The sequence below is a fragment of the Crinia signifera genome, chromosome 1 (genome assembly GCF_055691185.1).
Source record: "Crinia signifera chromosome 1, ASM5569118v1, whole genome shotgun sequence".
Classification (NCBI taxonomy): Eukaryota; Metazoa; Chordata; class Amphibia; order Anura; family Myobatrachidae; genus Crinia; species Crinia signifera.
The window spans coordinates 177801869-177826547 of record NC_139217.1 but is presented as its reverse complement, the minus strand read 5'-3'; the positions used below and the strand labels follow the sequence as shown (position 1 = coordinate 177826547).

Below are 24679 nucleotides of genomic sequence, written 5' to 3'. Positions count from 1 at the left end.
TGGCAGGCCATCACTTGTGATAGAGTGATGATAAATTTGATCACCCTTCAATTGAACTTATGATGATGCTGTCACAGGCCCCATCAAAGTTTCACAAACTCCTCCATTACAGTCCAGGTGTAAAGGATATCCATGCATGTCCTGACAGTTCAATCAAATTAGCTGAGGTACTTATACCCTGTTCTCACTGCTAGGCAAATTCCCGGGTCTAGCATATCGACCCGGTAATTTGCCTTTTAACAGGTTTTTTTCAGTGTGAACGGGTCAACCCGTGATGAAATTCCCAGGTCTCCAACTCTGCTTTTTACCCGTGTTTGAGAGCCGAGTATGCAGACACGGGTTGACCTGTTCACACTGCAAAAACAAAAACAATGTTAAAAGGCAAATTACCGGATAGAACTGCTTCACCTGGAAATTTGCCTTAGCAGTGAGAACAGGGTCTGGCGCTGCAGTCCCCGTCATTAAAATGCCAGGTAAAAACCATGTTGTTCACACTGGCAGTGTGAACATGGCATAAGTCACCTATTTCATGTAAGGTTAAAACCTGGATACTAAACTATGGCCTACATTAAAGAAGCTAGATCCAAATAAAAATACATTGAAAATACCAGACCCATAAGTCCATAAAAAAGCCAGATCCACTAAAAGACATAGAAAGAGAGATCCACTGCAAAAAATATAAAGCAATATTCACATAAAATTGCATAAAAAAATGTTTGATTCACCTAAAGATATGTTGAACAAGTAACAGGCTGGAGAACAGAGGTTGTGGGGAGATGGGCTGTGACTGGGAGACAGAGGTTGTGGCGTGAAGGGCTGTGACCAGTGGGTAGATTGTGGAGTGACAGGCTATGACCAGTAAGTAGACAGTGTGGGGTGATGGGCTGTGACCAGTGGATAGACAGTGTGGGGTGACAGGCTGTGACCAGTGTGTAGACAGTGTGGGGTGACGGGCTGTGACCAGTGGGTAGACAGTGTGGGGTGGTGGGGACAAAGGTGTGAATATTTTATCAACAGTGACAGGCTGTGAGTGTGAGGCAGACTTTGTGGGGTGACTGTCTTTGACCAGGGGACAGAGGAATTGGTGGATGATGACTGGAAGCCATGGACAGAAGATATGGGTGGAAAGAGAAAGGGAAGGGAAAAAATACAATAAAAATGCAATTTAACCCCTCCCACAGATCACTAATATACTACCCCTTTTAGGGTGGAGTACAGCACGTCACACATGCACAGTGTAGAAGGGTGACAGGTTGTCAATACTTAGGGGGCTAAGGATGTACAAGGTGTCACACACACATATACACACATGGGTAGAGGGAACAGGGGGTGTCACACACCAGGGATTGGGTGGTAAGTTTTGGTGGGTAGGAGGGGTACAGGGCTCCCCGGACACTTATCGTGCTATGATTTTTCAACCTGGAGGTGAACTTAAGGGTGAAGAGAACCAAGACCCTCTGGCAAGCTTTCATCTTCAACCCATCTCCAGCTCCATCTGTGACCACAATCCAACTTCCGGCTACGTCCGGTCCCTCTCAGCAAAGACGGAGCATCAGCGCAGCGGCTGCCATGTGCAAACGTGGTTCAGCCGGTTTCTGCGCTTAGAAGCCCTCACAGCCCGATCAACCAAAAGGGGCCCAAGCCAGTACAGCATTGCAGGAAAACCACCAACACGGAGTGCAGGGTAAGATAGGGACAGTAACACCGGACTGACCAATCTTTTAAAAAAATCCAACTCTTTCACTAAAAGAGTGTAAACATTGGCACTAACAATTTTACTTTTTACAGGTGCCACCACTTATATTTTATATTTTACATTGTATATTCAAATCTAACTTTTCAATCCCATAGCCCTTATCACACTCTGGCACAATACATATATTAAATTGCTAGCGCTCCTCCCCCAACTATCTCTGAACTTAAGGGTATCAATGTGGGAGAACTGCTTGTGGCAGGAAGAGGGTGTGCGTGGAGCCAGTGGCTATGAAGCTGCCTGGATGGTAATGTGAGGCCAGAGACACGGCCCAGTCATCAGAGGAGTTGTGGACATTTTGTAAACTGTACCTGCTAACAAGAGGCTGACCTCTGCTTCACCCCTATGGGGCAGCTGCTGGAGGAGAGCAGCTCAGATTTCTGTCAGGGAGAGGGTACTGGTCTCCTGTGGCCCTTGGCTGGGTGTGATAGGGGCCCTTATCTAGATGCAGTTTAGTATGACTGGGTGCAGGTGGAGCAGAGGGACTGGAGGCAGTCCCATGGCAGCCACATCCCCTGCACCCACAATGTTTATTATAGTCATTTATTATAGTTATACTCACACACCTTTTTTGAGTATGCTTGTTAGGTGGCGCATTCCATGGCCCGGCCGGGAAGGAGATCGGCCAAATTTGTCGAGTTATGGGCTGGTCCACCGGGAATTGGCCCGGTTTCCTGCCAAGCCAATCCGCCCCTGGTGTATTCAATGCTAGGATGGAGAACTGCTTTCAGCATGATTTTCGCCATGATTTTCGCCATGATTCGCCGTTTTGCATTAAACATCTTTTTGAACTGGAAAGTGATCTTTTAAAATAAAGGGTTTTTTTTTTTGGTGACAAAAAATCCGAAATTTTATTTTGTGACGGGGCATGCTATTTTTATTAATGTGCTTGCAGCACATGAATATATACAAAAACATTTTTTACACATTCGTCAGCAGGGGCGGGGAACTGCTCATTAGATATTCACTTCACACTGGTTCAGCTCATTACATATTCACAAGCGGGACCAGTGCAGCGGCTCCCTACCTGCGTCCCCTGCCAGCTCTCCTGGGGGGGGGGGGCAGCTTCTGCTGCCTGTGTCCCTGGGAGCAGTCCTTCTCCCCCACACATTCTGGGGCAGGCAGGGAGGCTTCCATCTCCCTGCCTGCCACCGTCCCCCGACTCAGGTTACAAATCGCCATAGGGCAGTGGCGGATTCAGGGGGGGGGCACCCGGGCACGTGCCCCCCCTGTCATTTCATTTTGTAGCTGAGGACCAGGGCTTTCCAACGAGCCCAGCCCCGTGTCTCTAGCCCCCCCGGGAACCGGAGATATCGCCTGGCAAACCTGTAACGTTTTTTCCCATAGGATAATATGGGACCCGTCAATTCCGACCCCCACCCGGTTCCGATGGCTGCCAGTTCCCGCCCTGGCATCACAGAAGCTTGTGGTTGATATCATTCAATTCCAAATCGCTGGGCCTTCATTATGATACCAGGCCGGTCGAAATCGGTCAATCAGTTCCAGAGATATTGCGTGTAAACCGATTTTTTTATTTTTGAAATGTAATTTCATGGCTGTTCTTGTTCTTTGAGGGCAGATTACTCTGGAACCAAACGTTCCAGTTTCACTGGACCAAAATCATTCAAAGCCCACTCAAAAGTTCTTCAATATAATACTTGTCTCATGTAAATGGGTTAGTTGGTTTCGAAGATATAGCCGGTTAAATGAGATAACTGGTTAAAGGGGGGAAGGGTGGTTTTCTCTCCCCCTCACACCAGAAAACGCAGGGACTAGGCTGGTGTAAAAGGGGCCAACCTGGGAATGCATTTTCTGGTGTGAAAGGGGTATTATTTCAAATAGCTGGGACCTGCAGTGCTCTGAATACAGTCAGGCTCTGCCACTGTCAGTGGCTATCACTTCTGCCTGGCGGCGGCTGTCCCCCATTTACCGCGAGCATGTATTCCCCGTTGGCAATGAGCATGTAATCCCACATGGCAACGAGCATGGAACCTCTGGCAATGAGCATGGAACCCTTGGCAATGAGCATGTAGAGAAGCAGCACTTATGTAGCATAATTTTTAATAGGCATTATGGTGTTTGGCATAACACATAATGGACATAATGGCGTGTAACTTAACGTGTAATGGACATTATGGTGTAAATGTTTAATGCGAGCCTTTGGTGGACAATGTCCCTGTTTATGTAGTGTATTGTGAATTTTGGCTTAATCTGTGTGGCATTATGTGAATTCTGGCTCAATCCATGTGGCATTATGTGAATTTTGTCTCACTCCGTGTGGCATTATGTGAATTTTGGCTCAATCCATGTGGCATTATGGGAATTTTGGCTCAATCCGTGTGGCATTATGTGAATTTTTTCCCAATCCGTGTGGCATTATGTGAATTTTGGCTCAATCCGTGTGGCATTATGTGAATTTTGGCTCAATCCGTATGGCATTTTATGCATTTGGCTCAATCCGTGTGGCATTATGTGAATTTTGGCTCAATACATTTGGCATTATGTGAATTTTGGCTCAATCCGTGTGTGTTATTATGTAAATTTTGGCTCAATCCATGTGGCATTATTTTAATTTTGTCTCAATCCATGTGGCATTATGTAAATTTTGGCTCATTCCATTTGGCATCATGTATAAGGGGCAAGTATAATGGGGTCTAGTATTTTGTTGCATAATGTGTAGAAGTTGTATATGGTGTTGACACGCCCCCTGTTGAGTGGCCACACACCCTTTTCTGGAGCGCGCCTTTGGCGCGCGCACAACAACATCCTTCACTTTTGTCGCCATGGTGGGCCTGCGTACTTTAAATGCCAGGGCCTATTTTTAATTCCATTCCCACCCTCTCCTGCCTCTCTCTTAGCATGTACACTGGCACCACTAACACCGCCCCTCCCCCACCCAAACCCTTTTTTATCATGGTGCCCCCCCTGTCATTTTATCCTGGATCCGCCCCTGCCATAGGGTGACAAGGAGTGCTGGCAGCGAATGCTCCAGCCCTCCGCAACAGGATTCGCTGCACATGCCGAAAACAATTTAGAGCCCACCCAGGGTAAGGGAGGGTACTATTGGGGTGCTCGGCAGGAGTGGCCTCCCAGCGGCTGCTATAAACAGGTTAGTTACTCCTGTATATACAATAGAAAAAGAAAAAGAGAGGTAGCAGCACTCAAAACAATTAAGGGAAAAATTGGATGATATTTACAGTAATATTGATTTAATATAAGCAGGAATTACACAGCAATAAAATAACACACAAAGAAATTATAAACAACATAATCTAAATTAATAGGTTAAAATCCCTTTTACTACACTATAGCAGCAATGTTGGAGAGTCCGTTCCTAGTATGCCCAGAATTTTAGGCTGGAAACATAGTTACCGCTCCTGATCAGATGGTATACAATGTCCTTGAGTCCAAGTGGTCGGTCCTGGGTGGCACAAATTACCGGAATCCACTGGAGTTGGGTTTGAGGACAGTTAGGTAGATAACCACGAGTATCCAGATGATTGACTTTTTTGGGGAGCGGTTGTCCAGAGAGTCCTTGAGTACCCCAATGGTGCCATGTGGGGGTCAGTTGAGATGGAATCCTCTGCTGGGCTGGCTCAGACTACAATCAAAATCTATATTATGTTGTTTACCAATTGTTTATAATTTCTTTATGTGTTATTTTATTGCTGTGTAATTCCTGCTCATATTAAATCAATATTATTGTAAAGATCATCCAATTTTTCCCTTAATTGTTTTGAGCGCTGCTACCTCTCTTTTTCTTTTTCACATGCCGAAAAAAGGCATGTGAAATACAAAAATTTAAGGAGTATTTTTTTGTATTTGTTTACGCATCGTATTTCCCAATGCGAATTATTAGTACATTTGAAAATAACATTGGTGTAATGTAAAATACAAAGCATATTCCTTCATATACCTACAGGAATATGAATACGAATGGCATTATCGGCAGTACAAATGCTAAATACTAACATACTGTACTTCCACATAGTAAATTTCAAAGATACAAATATGTGCCCATATTTCAATACAACTGAATATGAATACGCCAATTCTTGCCGTATTTGGCTTAGTAAATTTCCCCCATAGTGTCATATCCAATATGGATATAATATAAGTATCAAAAAATGTTGGAAAATGGTCTTGGAAGTTGACTGTTTTAATCTATGCATGCAGTGTTATCATTAAGGGGTCAGTAAGGTCCGGATGGAGTAGCTATCACTACTGCTTGCCTGGAAGAAAGTGCTGTACGGTAATGTAGTAGAAGAGATCTATTACAAGCAAATGCTACCTGCTGCATTAGTGATACCAGCTGTGTCCTAAGATGCAGCCTCAGATCATTCAGTCCATTTCAAACCTCTGCTACCATGGGGGCCATTGGCCTCTTCCCACACCCTAAATAACAGCAACACACTTCCGTTATAACAAATGGAGGCCTTGGCCTTCTCATCCTGAAACGGCATCAAAGTGTGTATGCGTGGTGCGCAACCAACAGCAGCTAACACGGGGTTGTCAGACCCCAAATAATGTTAGGAAGAAACAAGTGGGAAGTGTCAGCGCTGGCTATGCCAATAAATGGATCAGACGGTTCTCAAAAAATATAACAATTTTAATAAACACAAACAAAATACAATATATAACAATAGTATAAAATGTGAATCATTAGACAGTTTAATGAAGCTTCATTAAACTGGTCTGCTGACACCATCCCTGCTGATACGGTGACTTGTCCAACCTACCCACAGACGTCCCTCAATATAACATCTGGATCAATTTATTTTGGGATAACCGCTGGGGCAAACGCAGGATTTTCAGAAGGGGGTTTCCAGAGGGGCGGAGCAAAGCACGGAGATGGACACTATATGCCGGGTCAGGTAAAGTATTATAGATAGACCAAATGTATGAGAGAGAGAGAGAGAGAGAGAGAGGCACTCCTATATAACGTTATAGATGCTGCAGCCGGTGCCTTCACAGAGGGATAGATAGAGACTTTGTGGTGCGGCACTCGTGGCTTAGTAATAAGCAATAAATACTCCGTACAACGGGAATGGTGATCAACGTTTCAAATAACGTGTATTTGTCATCAGGATAAACAAATACACGTTATGTGAAACGTTGATCACCATTCCTGTTGTACGGAGTATTTATTGCTTATTACTAAGCCACGAGTGCCGCACCACAAAGTCTCTCTCTCTCTCTCTCTCTCTCTATATATATATATATATATATATATATATATATATATATATATATATATATATATGAGTCCAATAGGCCGGCACCCTCCTTGTCCCAACTGGGTAACAGCAGACACCGTGGTGCCCAGCCAAAGTAAATAAATACAAACCAGTCCAATAGGCGGCACCCACGGATTTTTCTTCAAGTAATCAGACACAGGCCAAGGTAGTGCAAGCTTTCGGGTTTTATTACCCTTCTTCAGGCAGCATACAACATATAGATACAATTACATCAGTGTAAATACTTACCTTAAATACCAAATGTGGCGCCAAAACAGCAGCGTTGGTTACGTAACATGTATGGTATATTTTTTTATAGAAGTATTGCTCTGTTGTCATTTGAAACCGGTCCGGGACCATTTGGAACGCTCATCCTCTCGTTTAATTCCTGAATAATGTATGATATATCCTTATGTGACTTGTATCCGTGTTTTTTGTATTCAAAATCTTTGTACATATTTTTCTTAATGTTTGATTTGTTGGTGTTCGATTACGCCATTATAGCGTGTGTTACTATGGCAACAAAATGAAGGAGTCCTCCCCGCAGTATGGCGGCACACGTGACAGCGCTCTGTGGGTGTGTCTGCGCTCTGTCCGTGGAGTGACGTGCACGATGCTGAGTGCTTACGGCATTGGTGTGCGCCAGATCTCCATGGTGATGGGACGCAGTACACAGACCCGGAAGCGTTGAGCGGCAATGCCGGCTATGACGTGGAGGTGGATTACCTGATGCTGCACCTGTGACACACTGTTGTTTTGGCGCCACATTTGGTATTTAAGGTGAGCATTTACACTGATGTAATTGAATCTATATGTTGTATGCTGCCTGAAGAAGGGTAATAAAACCCGAAAGCTTGCACTACCTTGGCGTGTGTCTGATTACTTGAAGAAAAATCCGTGGGTGCCGCCTATTGGACTGGTCTATATATATATATATATATATGTAAACAAGAGGATGTGTGGCGCCACCTGTGAAAACCTCAGTCCAGATACCCGGTATACCAGGCAATATCCCCCTTCTAGTTACGGGGTGTCAGCCAATCTTCAATCGTAAAAGTAATGGTAAGTTACTTAGGAAAAATGTGGGTTTCAATAAATGAAGATGCGGCGACTATTGCTCTGGAGTAGTCTCTACTGAGTGTGCTGGTCCGCACAGTAATAAACCATAAAAAAATCTTTAAAAGTGGATTTAGAACACGGTATATACTTCTCTATAGGTATGATAAAAATATCAAAAGGTAGGTATAAAGAATAAATACATTTATTTGAACATGGCAGAAGAAAATATATTATCAATAAAAAACAGACAATTTAATAATTTTTTTAAAAAATGTTGTATACTAAAAAATTATTAAAAAACAATAAAAAACAATAATCAGGTGCAAAAAGAGAAAGGAGGGTAGCTTATCTTTAAATAGATGAGACAGGAGGGCTAAAGAGTCCCAACGCGTTTCGTCCTTCAGACTTTATCAAGGGGTGCAAGTAGACTGAGGTCAGACCTATATTTATACTAGTATAGCTCCTGTTCCTATAGTGACATCACTTCCTGTCACTTAGTATTACTATCTAAATATCAGGGTAAATAATCATTATAAATGGCTCTCCTATATCTTGCGCTGTAGTGCGCTATAGTGGCATTAACATGTGTGCATGGATAATATATAATTTATAAAAGTCCACGGATACGAGTTAATTGGATGTGTGAGCGGTATTTCCGCCACACATCCGGTGTCCGATTAGCGCTACTGCGCATGCGCCCGCATTCAGTTAGTTCAGATGCCGGCTTCTCGTATTGAAGTGTCCTCGCGCTAGTGCGAATACGTCCGTCCTTCCCATGAGCTTGTAATATTCAGGTTCTCTAGTGGACGGAGAGACGTCTTGAGGCTGTGCATACGAATATCTGTTACAGGTGTTTCTCATAGCGGCGGCCATTTTAATGAGGACTGCTGGTCATTTACAAATGCAGGAGTTGCGGTGGCCATTTTGTGAGGGATTTTCCTTATGGAAACATAGAGTGGGATAGAGAAAAAAACGTAAATGAAATGCAAATGACAAACTGCATTCAATTGTGATCAAGTACCATGGTTGATTGACGTATTTAAAGAGACTGGAGGTGTTCAACATTAGCACATATAGACTTAATATGTGATGATAAAGTGATCCGTGCAGAAAGTGATTAAAGCTAATTATAGATAGCTTATTTATTAGTATATAACGTAGTGATGTGCCTATAAATAATTACTTCAAGGGTATCATGATAAAATATATTTATTTAATACGTGAACAATGTCTAAAAAGATTTTATTAAATATTACAATAAAAATATATATAATATATATAATAAATTTATTGATATAATTATTACAGTTACTAAAATATTAATAACCCTCCCTTCGATATCACAATGGTGTTTATATATGACATTGACCAATGTTCACAAGCGTAATCTACAGCACTGAATTTTCCCGGGAGGTCTCCCATCCCCGTACTTGTCCAGCCCAACACTGCTTAGCTTCCAAGATCGGACGAGATTGGGCGTGTACCAGTAATGTGGTTTGACTGTAGAAGTGTGAACCGGTCCGATGTATAGTGGTCCAAATTAGTGATTCGATAGGGAGGGTGTTCTAAAGTGATCGTGCTTAGGGTGATAATAAGTAGGTGGTGGTAAAGGATGAATGGCGTATAGAAGATAGGACCTTATAAAAACGGGGCAATTTCGTAACTTTCATTAAAACCGTCTGGGTGCATGGTTTTAAGCTCGAATATCCAGAACATCTATCTTTGCGATAGTTTATTAGCTAGGTCTCCTCCTCTGGGGCCTAGTCTCACATGTTCAATTGCCTTGAAGGTGAGTCCCTCAGGGTTAGCGTCATGATGCGTCATAAAATGTTTGTAAATATTATGTGTGTCCACTTTGTTTTTAATGTTTCTGCTGTGTTCTTGTATACGTAGTTTCAGGATCCGCTTGGTTTTGCCAACGTATTTTAGGTTGCACGGACATTCTAGCAGATATATCACTGAAGAAGTATTGCAGTTAGTGAAGTCTTTGATCTTGTAATCCTTGCTGTTATCCGAGTTTGTGAAGCTTTTTCTGTTCGGATGTACATGTTTGCAAATATTGCATTTGCCGCACTTGTATGCACCTTTGCACCTTTGCACTTTGGTCCTGATGGGTTCTGATTATCATTTGGGGTTAGAAGGCTGGGTGCCAGGATGTCTTTCAGATTTCTAGATTTTTTGAATATTAATGCAGGTCTTTGGGGGAGAATCTCTTTGAGTATGGGATCCATTAGGAGGATGTTCCAATGGTCGTTCAATGATTTCCTGATTTTTGGTTCGTGTTGGCTGAAGGTCGTAATGAATGCTGTAGAATTATTTTTATCTTTATCATCTTTTGTTTTATACTGTAGGAGTTCCTCTCTGTTAGAATTCTGAATTCTGGATGTCGCTTGTTGTAGAATATTTTGAGGGTATTCTTTCTCCTCGAATCTTTTCTTATAAATTTCCAGTTGTTTTGCAAACTCATCCTCCTTGCTGCAATTCCTCTTGATCCTGTGGAACTGAGAGTAGGGAATGTTTTCTTTCCATTTGCGTTGATGGTTGCTTTTATAGTGTAAATAACTGTTTGTGTCCACTGTTTTGACAAAATTGAGTGTGTTTATGGAATTATTTTCCCCTTGCAGTATGAGGTCCAGAAATTCGATTTGGTTCTTGTTGAAGTTAGATGTGAATTTTTATTCTTTATACCTACCTTTTGATATTTTTATCATACCTATAGAGAAGTATATACCGTGTTCTAAATCCACTTTTAAAGAATTTTTTATGGTTTATTACTGTGCGGACCAGCACACTCAGTAGAGACTACTCCAGAGCAATAGTCGCCGCATCTTCATTTATTGAAACCCATATATATATATATATATATATATATATATACAAGTGGAAGAAGAGACAGACAGCGGCACTCTGTTACTGCACTTTTACCTTGACAAAGGGGTGACATATACCCCGAAACGTTGGTATGCTTTTTTGCTGAAATACACCACTTTTTGAAAATACCCAGAGTGCCGCTGTTTGTCTCTTCTTCCACTTGTATCCATCCGATCCGGAGGGCACCTGGGTACAGTGCATCGCGCTGAGGGAGTGCCAGGCAGACAAACAAAATTATATATATATATATACATATATATATATACAAGTCCAGTAGACCAGCACCCTCCTACAGCAGAACGACAGCCGCAGTGCTTCAGCAAGTCAAATATTACAGCCACTCCAGATTGCGAGCACACGCGGTCTTTGCAGCAAATAAAACATCCACAACCACACAGGGTTTGCAAGCTTTCGGGCTTCCTTTAATCCAGCCCTTCGTCAGGCAACATATATAAAAGCACACAACACAATACGTTTCTTAAATAGCAATGTACATACCAGCGTGATCCACGCCGTCCTGGCCCGCAGCTTGTGCGTCCGCCGGAAGTCTAAGGAGCACCCTCTCCTGTTCTCCCCGTCTCGCACCGCTGAGCGGTAACCATGGCAACGCGGGTCATACACAGTCTCTTATGCGCTGAAATAATGCGCTGTGACTGTCAAAGAAACGAAAATAGACATAAACATTTATATAATGGCAAAAGTGAACATATACAAAGCAAGATGAAACTTGCCAAAAAACATACACTATATACAAAGTAATTGCCTACAGTTTTTTGTGGTGTAGGCATATGTAAGAAAACAGGGGGCAGTATCCATAATAAGGCAACATGCCTAGGATATACATAGTTAAGGCACACTTTACAGAAATGATCACAAGACTTAATCTACAAATATACTCATATTTAGATGGTCATTGAGGCCTTTGGGTTTGACCGTATCCAATAGATAAATCCACTTCGATTCTAGGTGTAAGAGACTCTTATGTCGATCTCCACGCCTTTTATCCTCGGGTACATGGTCTATTATGACATGCTTAAAACTAGCAAGACTATGCTTCATTTCTAAAAAATGTCTGGCAAAGGGCTGATCTGATGGTTTCCCCCCCAGGGCTGCTCTTATGGTCGTCCGATGCATCACCATCCGCTCCTTAAAGGGGCGGATGGTTTTGCCTATGTAGCATAAGCCACAAGGGCATTTTACCATATAAACTACATAGGACGTACTGCATGTCAATGCATGTCGGATCACGTATTTCTTCCCGGACTGTGGATGATAAAAGTTTTTAGTGGCGATCATATGTTGGCACGTAGTACAGCCGACACACTTATAACAACCTGGCTCATGTCTACGTATTCTCTTGTCTGCCAACATATGTTCACTTACGTCACTATGAACCAGCCAATCCCTCAAACTTTTTCCTTTTTTGTAGCAGGGCATTATTTTAGCCTGTTTAAGTTTTTTTAAGTCGTTGTCATTCCCAATGTTTGTTACTCCAAAGTTTGTTACTCCAATATTTTATGTCTTGATGGGCAGTATTAAAGTTTTGTACCCAATGGATCTTGTCACCTGTTTTCTTAGCTGCAGTATTAGCTGGACAGACCAAAGCTTGTTCTCTGGTCACTTTTGAGACTTTCTTGATGGCACTCTCTAATACATTATCTGGGAACCCACGGTCTTTAAACCTATCTGTCATTACATCTAAAGTCGTCTGTATTGCAGCCGGGTAACTGGTGATACGCTTTGCTCTCAGGTACTGAGAGTAGGGGAGACTGCGGATAGTGGCGGGGGGGATGGTAACTGTCTGCCCTAAGTAACATATTCCTATCGGTCTTTTTGGTATAAAGGGATGTACAGATCTGATTGTCAACAATTTTGATTAAAACATCCAAATAAGCAATTTCTTCGAGATTCATCTGGAATGTAAACTTAATTGGACAATCTCTGCTATTGATGTCTAAGACTAATTTTTCAAAGTCATCGGGACGTCCCCTCCACAAAAGGAGGACATCGTCGATGTACCTTTTATAAAAAATTATCCTGTCTCTCACTTCTCGATTGAAGAAGAAGTCTTGTTCTATATCCACCATATAGGTGTTTGCGTAAGCGGGGGCCACAGGGGACCCCATGGCACACCCGCTTACTTGGAGGTACTGTAGTACTTGTTAAATAATAAAATAATTTTTAGTTAGTACTACCTCTAGGAGTGACAGGAAAAAATATATATATATATAAAAGACAAAGGAAACCCAAACCGCGCACAACAGTTAAGTTGTAGCAACTCTGAGGATCCCCTGTTAGACAGGACCCAGGTTAGTTTAGAAATAAGGAAAAGAGATTCAGAGTGCACTACCAGGAATTAATACACAATTTGTAAAACACAATATGATTTAATATAAAAAGGTGCCTCATAGGCAGCATGTAACACACAAAAGCTTTTTTTACAACATGTATTTGTTAATTCTCCAGATTTTTTTGGGGTACTCTTTACCTAGAAGGGCGCCCACGATTTTGATCGTGGGCATCGTTTGTAAAAAAAAATCGCGTCGGTCGCATCGCATGCGACGCGACCGACGCGATGACCGCGATTTCCCATAGGGTACAATGTTAAATGTCCCAATGGACCCGATTTTCCATAGGAAACAATGTTAAATGGCCCACAGAGGCCAAATAGGCACCCTGAAGTGTGAAATGGGCCCCCAATTGTTAACGCCACCCCAGGATCAACGTCAACCCGAAGCGTGGCGAGCGGCGGCGGTACGCGTCCTACGACCTTTTCATACCCCCACTATCCACGTCGGCGTGGAGTTGAGAATAGAAAGTGTGGCGAGCGCAGCAAGCCACCGAGCCCGAAGCGTGGTGAGCGGACGTGGACAGCTGTGAAGCCCGCGAGGGGACACGTATACCTGTGAAGGTGTCCTCGTCCCCTCGCGGGGCTCGCCACGCTTCGAGCTCGCTCGCCACACTTTCTATTCTCAACTCCACTCCGACGTGGATAGTGGGGGTATGAAAAGGTCGTAGGACGCGTAACGCCGCCCCTCGCGGGCTCGCTGCGCTCGCCACGCTTCGGGTTGACGTTGATCGTGGGGTGGCGTTAACAATTGGGGGGGGGGGCATTTCACACTTCAGGGTGCCTATTTGGCCTGTGTGGGCCATTTAACATTGTTTCCTATGGAAAATTGGGACAATTGAGACATTGAACAGGAAAATCGGGTCCATTGGGACATTTAACATTGTTCCCTATGGGAAATCGCGGTCATCGCGTCGGTCGTATCGCATGCGATTTTTTAGTACATGCGATGCCCGCGATGGGCGCCCTTCTAGGTAAAGAGTTTCATACACACTGTCTGGATGGCGTCAACAATACATATCATTAAAACACATATATACTGCCAAAAGTTTATTCGAACAGATAGTAATAATCGGACCACATTCGATCTTTAGGACCCGGTAAGTGGGGGTTAGTATTTGCCCCAAACCAAATAAGACCTCAAAAAGATTCTTTCACAATAATATTGGCCCATATGAATCAGGACAACCGGATGTGTGCTCAATGGAATCCAAAAGCTGAATATATATATCCAGGCAACAACAGCATGCACTCAGACGAATTTCAGCACTACAACAAGGTAGAAATGAAGACACAACCCATAGGTTATGCTGCCGAAATGGGTTGTGTCTTCATTTCTACCTTGTTGTAGTGCTGAAATTCGTCTGAGTGCATGCTGTTGTTGCCTGGACCCTTTAATGCAAAAGCTATACTTTGCATCAATGGACGTTCTTACAACCGGAACTGAATGAAGTCCATTGTCCCAAATAATGAATGATTCGGCCAAGTTCTGTCTAGTCTTAAAATAGGAAAATGATCTTGTCACTTTTTCTAAGCCGCAGGATCATTTGAAGGCTAGCATTAGGCTTTGTAGAACAACCACAAATTAAGATAAGCAAATAACACTTATTTTCTACAGAACATAAATATGTACACGTATCTTTATTGAATATCTAATAATTCACTGGTCAGTAATATTTCATGTACTAAAATTGTAAATCCTCACAACCCCCGACTAAAAATGCACTGATTAATAGACTACGTTACATCTCCTCTATGGAAAATATTACTTCCCTATTAAATAACACTGTTTCCAAATATCAGCAGGTTTGGAGTCCATGGTTCGCTGTCAGCAATTTATGCTTATAGATTATCTCTTCATAATTACATCAATTTGTTTCGAACCAATAATATCCTCACTTACTTTTTTTTTTCTTTTCGGTGTATATTTGGCTCTAGTTATTTTTAAGTATAAAACTTGTTCTCTATTTGGTGAAAAATGTATAAAACTTGTTTACTACATGATATCGATATCAATCTATTTTCACGAAGACATGTTTGGATATTTTCGCGATCCTCTGTTTAATCTTTTCCATCTTTATATATTGTGAAATGCTACTGCTTGTTTTGTCATGTGGTAATATTAAAGTAAAACGATAAAAAAAAATCCAGCTTATTTGTAAAAAAACAATACATTCATGCAGAAAGTTAATATATGTCATAAAAAAATTGCAGGTAGGTTTCCAGTTACCTGTAACCCTCCTACTTTCCTGACAATGGGTTGAATCTTTACCACAATAGCAGTAATATAATTTTACTATAGTTGTGGTCGTATACATGTAGTAGTAGGGATGGAACATACCCAGTGGCAAAAGCTTATCCTACCAACTCTGCTGTGTGGATCTGAGCATCTGCCAAGAAAAAGAGACAGGCGGTGGGATAATGTGTGCTTAGAAAGCCTAGATCTGTCCCCTGCTGGTTTTATATATATATATATATATATATATATAAGTCTGTGGCACTCCAAAGTTTGTACTCATAAATGGATAAATAGTCTTTTATTGCTTGATCGTATTATTAAGCACTGAATGACACATTTTTCAAGGCATACATACAAGATGAATAAAACCAAAATATTATAATAAAAACACTCAGCTTAAATCAACCACCTATCTGTCACTGAGCTGGGTCGGAGTCCGTGTCTTCACCGGGCGTCATCCCATTGAGATTGAGTCACCATGGTAACGTGTCCGGAATGCATGCGTTACCATGGTGCCACGGTGAGGGCACAGATTCTGATCCTGGTGACAGATGGAAGGTTGAATCTATCCTATTTTGCACTTTATTTATCATGCATGTGTGCCTTGAAAAAAGTGCTGTTCAGACACTAAAGCGTTGGCCTAATTAAGATCATACTATAAAAGACTATTTATGCACTTTGCCTGCACCATTGTTCACTAAAGGCACCCAAGCATGTTATCTACAGCAGCAATAGTGCCGGGTCACACAAGACCTCACTCTCACTATCTATTTAGTGGCGTAAGTTCGTCCCAGTTGCCCAGTGGCAAGACAAATATTGGTGCCCTCCCACACAAGCACCAACCTTATATATATAAACATATGTATGTGTGTGTATATGTTTAGAATAAAGAGAATTTGATGTGTCTAGGGTCCTGCTAGGAGGGGGAGTCAGCCACAGAAGTGATATCGACGGCTTTCAATTAACTGTTTCAAACTCACAGGGGAGAAGAGGTGCCCCCTTGGGAGCAGAGGCCCGGCAGCAGATGACTCCATTGCCTCCCAGAGTCACGCCTCTGTATCTATCTATCTATCTATCTATCTATTTATCTATCTATCTATCTCTATCACACATGCATGCAGGAGTACATTGTAATGGAAAACCAGTCTGAAAAATTTCTGGAAGCAGCCCTCATTGAGGCAGAGTCTGTTGAGGCGGTGGGTTTTATTGAAGGGGCAGGAACACTCCATATACTGCCTGGTTCTGAGTTGGATACAGTTGCATCTGTCCTTATGGCTTTTTATTCAGTTGTAAGAAACAAAAAATAACATGGGGCGCTTGGGTGAAACAAGAATGAATTACAATTTATTAAAAAACACATAAACACAACATAACATACATAGATGCACTCTTAAAGCTACAGCGTCAGTTGGACACTAAAATTGACCACTGGGTGTGAGTACTGATGAATTGAACCTTTCCCTTTTGGGATGGGAAGGGAGTGAAGGTACAGTTAATAATATCAGTCCAATTATCCTTTGAACATAATGTCCTTCCTCCTTTTCAGGACAAAAGTAATTCACAAGGGTGGAAAGGGCTAGTGTGCACACTTATTCAACTCCAACATGGGCGCCTTGCTTTAAGAAGAAATAATAGTCACAAAGTGGAGACAGGACTTCTGTTACTGAAATGCATGTAACAGTGTCCGTCCTGTCGCCAGAGGTAGTTCTTACCGCTCCTTGGTGTGGGCAACGGTCAGGTTGGTGCACAGGTGAATCTGTGCTGCAGCGCCTGCTATCTCCGTATCTCTGCCGACTCAGAGTAGAGTGGTGCGTGCAGCCGGCTGTGTCTCCCGGCAAGTGCCGTCTCCTCACCGCGGCTTTTTCTCCTGATGTCTTACACCCACGCGACGCTCTGCCACAGCGTCTGCGGTGGGGGGAGATCTGCGGCTGGTGGAGTCAGTCTTCCGGCTCTATAATCGGTAGTGAGCGGGTAGCAGGAGCAAGTGGTCCAGGTGTCTCTTGGGTCTCTTGGGGCGGCTTTCTCAACCAGGTAACCAAGTCCCTAGCGCCAAAGACTACTTTTTGTTTTTATTCAGTTGTGTCTGCAATTTTCTGCTAATACCAATACAATGTAATTCCCTGTTTTCATGGATGGATTTGGAATTTAAAGTGGCCCCCCCATACACTCCTAAATTACCAGTCTGCCAACTTCTACTCCCTAACACATGAACATGCCACTATCTACCACCTAATACTCCCACACTACCAATCTGTCCTCTCTATCCTCCTGGCCACTAGCACCCCCATATGTCCATCAGCCCACCAGGGATCTTCTTTCCTCCTCCCCACCTCCCCTCTATAGGCTCTAATGGCAACTTACCCCTGCATGCATGTACAAATGGATTCAAATTGGAAAGGACACTTCTAGAATAGTCTTTCTACACATGCATGGCCATTAATCAGCACATGCATGAGCCATGAAGAACACTGTGAGGGATCCTATTATATACCACTGAGGAAAGGCTGCGGTCAGAAGCCCACAGGCTTCTATTAGGCAACACTGTCTATAGATGCAATCGTCTACTGGGTACAAGCTCCATAAAGTAACCATTGAATGAATTCTCCTCTGTGCGGCCGCATGCGAATGGATGTGTGTACACATCCATCTGCATCTCTGCAAATGCAGCTGGGGGGGGGGTGATTCAGTCTCTTGTTCTGAACAATACGAGATTTCATGTTGTAAAATGTACATTCCTTCTTAGTAGCGCTGCTCATTTTATAGTATGTACGTTATTGTTAATTTTAATAATCATTCATGCAATCTATATGTGTAACATATCTAAATGAGTAGCAGTAAATATAAAATAGTGATGTCCACAGTTCATAGAATATATTTAGTTCATAGCAGATAAAGTAATTAGGGGACTATATATTCAGGTAGATACACTGGGGGAGATGCGGAGGGATATACTGTATGGAGACCATAGGCAAAACAGTTCTTAGTGGCTCTTTCCAATGACCCCATGGTCAATGTTCCCTCTAATTTTACGGAGGCTGTGTGCGGCAAAAGATATTGGCCGTGCAACTTTGGAAGGTAATTTAAATTTGTGTGCATCACATAAACGGTATAAAGGCCTCGGTTTCGAGTTCTGTTGAGTTAATAAAGCAATTTGAATGTTTACAGACTTCACACACCACACGAATAGGCTATAGCAGTGATTTTCAACCTTTTTAAACTCGTGGCACACTAAACAAGATTTTAAAATTGCAAAGGCACACCATCCCTTTTTTTACTCAAAAAGAATACATATGTGCCAGGTACATATGCCCCCCACAGTGCGAGGTACATATATGTGTGGCAACCCAACCTGAGCCACCTATTCTAGTGGGGCCGTGTTAATACGGTTGCTAGGCAACCGCACTGAACACCGCCCAGACAGCGGACTTCAAGGGGTTAATACCCCGAGGACTGAGGGCGCGAAGTAAATTGTCTTCAGGCTGATTGACAGCCTGGGGAACGTATAGGAGGGGAGGCGGAGACAGAGGGGTCAGAGTCCCAGCACGAGGGAGAGCGCGGGAGAAGAGGAGAAACAAGGTTGAAGGAGGAGGCGGCGTGTGTGCCGGGAGAGGAACGACAGGGAGCGAAGCAGAGTGGAGCGGAGTATACCCAGCGGTGAGCCGTTGATGAAGACTGCACACCGCCCGGGGGTCAGCTGATGCCGCACAGAGGAGAAGACGCCGGCGGGGGGGAAGAAGAAAGAAAGGAGCGCACGGGACGGGAGAGGTGTGACTGAGTGCGGCAACGCTGTGGCAGCAGCGCCCGCACTAGTGCACCCTCCTGCAACTGAAGAAGTCCAGCAGCAGCCGTCGGGACGCGAGGAGGTCCTATCGCTACACGGGAAACACGTTCGCAGAATTCAAAAGAGGAATTGAATCAACATGCCTACTGTACACCTTGCAAGAACAACAGAACGTCCAGATCCTAATGGGACAACTGACCGGATCCGCCCCCCACGCATGTGAAAGTGGTCGCTGGCAACGGCCGGGAGATCAACTGCACCGGGTACTGGGAGGCCGACCTGAAGATCGGACGAACACACTTACCCAAACAGGGGTATTTGGTGATCACCTGTGGGAAAGGAAAGGTTTCCCCCATCATCCTGGGCATGAACATCCTCAGAAATTGCCCTGAAGAGCTGATTTCGGCACTAAAGCAGGAACTGGTCGACCAAGATCAGGCTGAGAAGGTAACCCTGCAACACATCATCTGCGTCCAGAGGAGTCAGGTGGAGAAGAAAGTGCTGGCCACACGGGCACAAGGAACTGTCAAGTGGTTTAATGTCCGAAGGGGATATGGCTTCATTAACCGGAATGACAGGTACGCCGGGCACAAAAGGGGACACCCCAAGCAGGGTGAGGACCGCCCCACTTAGTGTTCATACCTCCAGGGAGCCCCACCAACCTAAAGGAGTCACCCCTCCAGTACAACTTTATTGGGAACTACCTAAAAGTGTAGAGACGCTGCTGTACTGCACCTACATAGGAAGAGGAGTGCACTGCCACCTCGTGGTCGAAGTTTATATTGCCCGGAGCAAGTATCTATCCTTATTCCGGAATCCTTTGTTCACCCTCCATTCAGGGACATCAGTCTAGGGTGTTTACCTGGGCGATACTTATTTAATACCATGTTAGTAAGATACGTTGAAAGTCATATCCTATGTCTTGCACTGTTTGATGTTTGTATGCATTATAATACGTGTAAATTGTGATCCCATGTGAGTATGTGGCTAGGTCCACATTGGGTTCTTAGCATTGCTGAGTGAAAGTATTAATTTTCCAAACCCAATTGCTGGTTGGCGGGATTGTACTTCCACTCCCCAGTGACGTGGGATATCCGGTTACATTTATGTGAGAGGTTGTTGCTCCGGTTTAGGGTAGTAAACCGCTAGGCGGTGGAAGTTATCATTGTAAGGTTAAGTCGCTCACAGTCAATTAAATGTGTGACCCTTGTTTATTTATATTCTGGCATTAAATAAAACGCAAGTGTTGCACCTGCTGAACGCCTTGTTTTAGTTCCTGTGGAGGTGTCTTCCTCAGCTCACCCAGTGAAGAATCTGTGTGGATATGAGAACATCCGGCAACACAAGGTAATCTCCTTACCCTCCACCGTCGACTTACCACATATGCCCCCCACAGTGCCAGGTACATATGCCCCCCACAGTGCCAGGTACATATATGCCCCCCACAGTGCCAGGTACATAAATGCCCCCCACAGTGCCGGTACATAAATGCCCCCCACAGTGCCAGCTACATATGCCCCACGCAGTGACAGGTACATATATGCCCCCACAGTGACATTTCCCTTACCATGGGGCTGTCGTGCCTAAATCCAGTGACTTCTGTGGGCCGTGGGTGGGTCGCTGCTGAGATACTCAGTGCACACTGTGCGGCGCAGCTTACTGCACAACTGATGCGTTCAGTCATATGTGTTTATTTCATTAGAAGGAAAAAGTAATCAAATATGACAAAACGCCTTTTGAGTGATGTGGCCTGATGTCATAGTATATAAATATAGAATATTAGATTATCTTGAGAAAGAAACATCCAGTGAGCTGAAAAGTGAATGTACACTAACCTGATGCTACAAACTCTGTATGGACTATCAGTTGCACATAGCGATATATTTTTTACTAGTATATGTGTGTGCGGGTGTGTGTGTGTGCGAGTATATACAGGTGTAAGTGTGTAAAAGGAAAGAAGAGGACACTCACTATATCCATAAAAAACAAGTTGTATCTAATTATATGCTAACAGTAGTTACAGTACAGAAAATAGCCACCTTTTTAATCCCCATGTGACACCTTTCACATTGAAGTATGAAGACTTTGACGTAATGTCGCAATTTATGCGTCTATGGGGGGTGGCACGCCATAATGACACAATACTTCGGCATGAGGCCACAGAACAGGAGAAAATTGGTCCATTCCCCTACATGCACCGTGGATTTACAAATACTGAATTCTTCACTAAAGAAAGATCATCACTACTAGTTACAGAAAGGCATGAAAGCAATCTAACATGCAGAATGCATTATTAATGCAAAATTATGAAGGTTCTGCTATTTTATTGTTAATCTATGGAACAATGTATATTATCAGATTGGATCTGCTTTATATCTCATCACACATTGGGCCTTATTCGAGTTCACTCTTTCAGATAAAATCCTTCTTAGATGGACAAAACCATGTGCACTGCAGGTGGGGCAGATGTAACTTGTGCAGATCTAATTAGATTTGGGTGGGGTTTTACTTCAAAGTGAGATCTATATTGCAGTGTTAAAATAAAGCAGCCAGTATTTACCCTGCAAAGAATCACCAAAAAATCACCAAATCTATTTCTATCTGCACATGTTACATCTGCCCCCCTGCAGTGCACATGGTTGAGCAAATCAATGCAGAGACTATTTTAGGAATTCATGATTCCAAGATATTGTACCAGAATTATTATTTTTTTTTAAAGAAAAACCTTACATTGACTATAAATTGTTTGTAACAGAAAAGTATGGTGCAAAAAACAACATTTTTAAATATATAAATGCACTACAAACATTAGAATTGCATGTAGTACTTTCAAATTACATAATGATTTAAAAGACGTCAATTCTTAAACGGTGTATTATTTTGTACAATAGAATTTTATAAATGATTCCAACAACTCATAAAATAAAATGTTATTGTATTGTTCAGCCATGTGACAGGTGCCGAATGAATAAGCGTTCTGTACTCCAGTGTCGCAGAGTTAACTGTGTTATGAGAGGCAGGATTAGCTGGGATTTTCTAATTAGTAGCCTTGTACTTCAGAAATCATTTAATCTCAGTCATGTGTTTAAAACAGACAGCCATTACTTCACCATGGATTTTAATGTTCCATCCTTATTTCACCTTCCATTTTAATCTTTTAATGAATGACTTGTCTCAAATCAGCAATCCTTCATGTTACGTGTACCCGAAAGAGGTACACATCATGCAATATTTTCATATAGGTCTGTTTGGTGTGCAATGCCAATATTATAGTGGTTACAGCAGTTAAAATTAACAATATAGTGCTCACTATGCACTGTAAATAAATTAATATCACTTTCATACATGTGACCCAGCAAATTCCTGCATCCCAGACCCTGGTTGGGAACAGGGTTGTAGTCCTTTTCATTTATACATACAGAAATCCTGGGTGATGTGCATTTACGTGCAAAACTTGGGCAGCACAGACAGTGTAATGGTTAGCATTACTGCATCACAGCGCTGAGGTCATGGGTTCGATTCCCACCATGGCCCAAACTGTGCGGAGTTTGTATATTCTCCTTGTGCTTGCGTGGGTTTCATCCAACTACTCCGGTTTCCTCCCACATTCCAAAAATGTACTGGTAGGTTAATTGGCTCACAAGAAAAGTAACCCTAGAATGAATGTGTGCGAGTGTATATGTAGAAAGGAATATTGAATGTAAGCTCCACTGTGACAGGAACTGATGCGATAATTCAAATATTCTCTTTAAAGCACTGCAACCTATGTGTGCGCAAAATAAATAGCTGGTAATAAATAAAACTTGGGATTTCCATGTGCATGTGTGAAATGCAAAATGTCGACATTGACAAAAAGGTCGACACAAGCAAAAGATTGACATGAAAAAGTTACGTTTTTACGCTGGCAATATAGACACCTGCTGACATGTGCCCCCAATTAATGTAGCGTGTTTGCTCGCCATGCTTCACTTTACCGTTCCCAATCAGTCCATGTGGATGTTAAAATATGAAAAAGTCCAAAATATTAAAAAACAAAAAACTCATGTCAACCTTTTAACCCATTGACCTTTCTTCAAGTCAACCTTTTGCTTGAGTTGATCTTTTGCAAATATAGATCTTTTGCATGTCGTAATTTTGTGAATGTTGACCTTTTGGTGTTGATCAATTGACTGTCAACCTAGACACTGTGGACCTATCAACCAGATACTGCATTGAGGGGATGTTCTGTTGGAGTCACTGAGGGACAGCCTTGAGGTACTGTAGGTGGCAATAGAGGAAAATGCCAGTTAGCAGGGATGGTATTGGCCATGCTGCACTGTAGGGTTGGTATTGGCCTTGTCATGAGCGGTGCCTGGTTTCTTCCAAACATGATGCCTGGCATTCACACCAAAGGGTACAAACTTTGTCTCATCATACCAGTGAATTTTGTTTCTCATTGTCTGAGAGTCCTTCAGGTGCATTTTGGCAAACACCAGGCCAGCTGCCATCTGTTTTTACTAAGTAGGGGCTTCTGTCTAGCCACTCTTCCATACAGGCCTGAATGGTGAATTGCTGCAGAGATGGTTGTCCTTCCAGAAAGTTCTCCTCACTCCACAGAGGAATGCTGTAGCTCTGAGAGAGTGACAATCGGGTTCTTGGTCACCTCCCTGACTAGGGCCATTCTCCCCTGATCGCTCAGTTAAGACGGACGGACAGCTCTATTAAGGGTCCTGGGGATTCCCAACTTCTTCCATTTGTGGATGATGGAGTAAACTGTACTCACTGGGATTTTCAACACCAGGTTTGTGCCGAAATAATTTTTACTCAGAGATCTACAGACAATTCCTTTGACATTATGCTTGGTTTATGTTCTGACATGCACTGTCAAGTGTGGAAGCTTATATATACAGGTGTGTGCCTGTCCAAATCATGTCCAATCAACAGAATTTACCACAGGAGGACTTTGTTCAAGCTGTAGGAACATCCAGGGCTGCCACTAGTAATTTTGGGTCCCGGGACTGACCTTCAGTCCGGGAACCCCCCGCGCCGCTCTGCTCCCGCAACACAACACACACCCCACCCGCATCCGTGCCCCCCCCCCTTTCCCCGGTACTCACCTCAGCTGACCTCGCTCTCGGTGAACATACAAGCAGGTGCTGAGCCCCTCTGCAGGCTGCACTGTGTATCGTGCATGCCTGGCTGGGGGGCCGCTGGGTGGGGAAGGCGGTGACAGCTGTACCCACAGCACCCCCCTGTCGGCGGCCCTGGGAACATCTCAAGGATTATCGGTGGAAACAGTACATATGATTTATTCGTTTTTTATTTTTAGTAATTTTGCAAAAATCTCCAAAAAACTGTTTTCTTATGTTGTCATTATATAAGGTATTGTGTATAGAATTTTGAGGGAAAAAAT

General features: G+C 43.1%; 1 protein-coding gene and 1 pseudogene across 1 annotated transcript in view; one reads left to right on the top strand and one right to left on the bottom strand.

The window, feature by feature from the left end:
- LRIT3 (leucine rich repeat, Ig-like and transmembrane domains 3) overlaps positions 1 to 24679 on the top strand; it is a 57349-nt gene that overhangs the window by 5664 nt on the left and 27006 nt on the right. The gene's annotated exons all lie outside the window — the stretch shown is intronic.
- LOC146038783 (5S ribosomal RNA) lies at positions 9435 to 9557 on the bottom strand (annotated as a pseudogene).